Source organism: Pinus tabuliformis, chromosome 3_2 (assembly GCF_031772625.1).
Source record: "Pinus tabuliformis cultivar Carrire ecotype Pingquan chromosome 3_2, CPIR1, whole genome shotgun sequence".
Classification (NCBI taxonomy): Eukaryota; Viridiplantae; Streptophyta; class Pinopsida; order Pinales; family Pinaceae; genus Pinus; species Pinus tabuliformis.
In genome coordinates this window covers 510,968,145-510,970,822 of record NC_142302.1, presented here as the reverse complement: position 1 = coordinate 510,970,822, position 2,678 = coordinate 510,968,145, and positions in this window count along the sequence as shown.

Here is a 2,678-nt window from a genome sequence, read left to right as displayed (position 1 = left end):
GCATATGAATTCTAAAAACAGAAAACAAACAACGACGAGAGGAGAAAACATAAAACATATATACATAGAGATTTTCTCTTCAATACTAAAACTATGAGATTGATTTTTCATTATGCTCCTTTCAATGTTACAATATATATATATATATATATATATATATATATATATATATATATATATATATATATATATATATATATATATATACACATGCAGAAGCAACCATAAACCCAATCCTTTAACCATGGATTAGAACATAACCATAGTTCCCTTGACAAGATCTCCAAAATACCATGGAAAGAAAACCATCATGCCCAAAAACCATTTGTGAAATCTATGCACAAAACCATAGGTAGGTCCGCCCACCTAATATAGGGTCCAAAAAAATTCCCCGAGGCATTCCCTGAGACCCCGTGCAAGGGGGCTACCGTGACAACGGGGCAGTCATCCCCCTGGGACCCCTTGGTAGAACATGACGCAACGTATAGGGGGGCTGCTAACACCGTGTGACCCTGTGTGTGGGGTTGTCATGGAAAGAATATAAGAGAACTCAACAATGTTAATATGAATTATTATTACTAATAGAGCCTATAACAATATATAGTTATCATTGCAATTTTAAAATATTTCATGTTGGGTCTTTAGTATGCTACAGTTCGTTCTCTTTCTCTTTAAAAATTATATAGCTATTTTCATTTATATGAGGAGGTTATTTAAAGCATTCTATATATATATATATGATTTTATTATATCATATATAGATTATTTGGCGGAATTGGTATGTAATGCCCTTGTACACCCATGACACACAACTGATCTTGTTTGTTATTATTATGACCTCTATTGGTTCTCATGCTATCCCATACATGGCATAGAGGATTAATGGATGTTTTTACCAATGATATTATAAGGAGTGCCTTAAGAATGAACTCTCTGACACCCTTATCTATATCCTAGGGGATTTTCATAAAAGAAAGATGGGGTGAGCTTAATCCACTTATGTAAACATTGGTCACAAATCAATTAATATAATACCTTTGGGAGAAATTTGAGGGTTGAACCATTACTTCATGGTATTTCCGTAATTTTTAAAATTAGTGACATAATTAATGTGCTTATATGTGTTTGGGTTAGAAGACCATCAGTATAATGTCTAGGAATTCAACCACGGGGTTTTACAATTACCTCAAAGTAATTCCATAACTTTTAAAATAGGTAGCCCTCACTAGAATTATAATTCTACCAAAAAAAAGTCAGGTTAACATATCACATAACAATACCATGAGAAAAACCATAAACTCCAAAATTTTATGTTTTTAATTTTATTTTTAATTTAATTGTATTTTTTTTAAATGAAACTAAATTTATAGAATCTATAATATTTTAGCCATTCACACTCTACTTAGTTTAAAAAAAAAAAAACAATAAATTTTATTACAAAATTGAGTTGAAAATCAATTTTGGTAGTTTCTTGCAATCCTATTGGTAGACCACAATTCTCATGGGTGTGGCCATGCCCTTCCTTGACGTATAAAGCAAATTTGCATCTATAGTAAAATGCTTTTCATCGACTCGTGTAAAAACATCTGGGTGTTCTTTAGGCACACAATCGTGGACTTGTAATGGTCCTGGGGCAATCAGGCATCCCGTCGGTGTCAAATTCTTCATTGCCTTTGTGTTAAGGGGTTCTTGTTTCTTGTCTGATCGAACGACTTATGACCCTTATCCGTCCTCGATAATTTTCATCCATAATCACACTACCCTTCAGTCTGTGCTGGATTCCCCTATCAGCATAGGTTTTTATTTTGGAGGATCAGTGATATTTTCAGGCCAAGGTGCAGATATTTGTGAAGGCTCTCAAAGTGAGGACGATCGTCCTCGATGTTGAAAGCAGTGATACCATTGATAATGTGAAGAGAAAAATCCCGGTATTTCTCTTGAAATTGGAATCATGTTGTATCCCAATTAGGTTTTTTTTTTTTTTTTCAGTTGTTTGATGCGAGTGAGGTTTTGTATGACAGAATTTTTTTCTTACATGTGGGGTTTTGCTTTTCCTGATGGCTTTTTGTTATGAATGGATTCATTTATGAATTTCTTTCTGCTCTATGTGGTTTTGTTCCGGGCATTCATGCAACGTTGTTGCCGTTTTATTTAGTTTATTGCGTGATTTTGTTGTGTCATGTGAGCTTTGTGTATGCATACTTTTCTCTCACTTTTGATCCAAGGGGAATAAGGCTTTATTAATTTTTTTTAGATTCTGCAACTCTGTATTGTCAGTGATTGCGCTGTATTGTTATATTTTTACTTCTGTTAATGAAATTAAATGCTATTTGTGTAGAATTTTTTACTTTTAATTCTATAAAATGCCTCTCATGTATTGATTATCCACCATATATCCAGAGGTGAGATAAATTTTATATATGAATTGATCGTCCGCCATCTATCCGCTAATGAGATGCTACTTACATTATACACCTACGTTATCCACCATATATCCAGAGGTGAGATAACTTTTATATATGAATTGATCATCCGCCACTTCTTTGGTATATCTTTGAACCCTGGTGGCGGATATAATAGCTCCCCACATTCCCCCACTCCGATGACCTCTTAAATCTGGCAAGTCTTAATCAAAGCACAATTGTGAAACTCCCTTTATATGTTCACCTACAGACTTT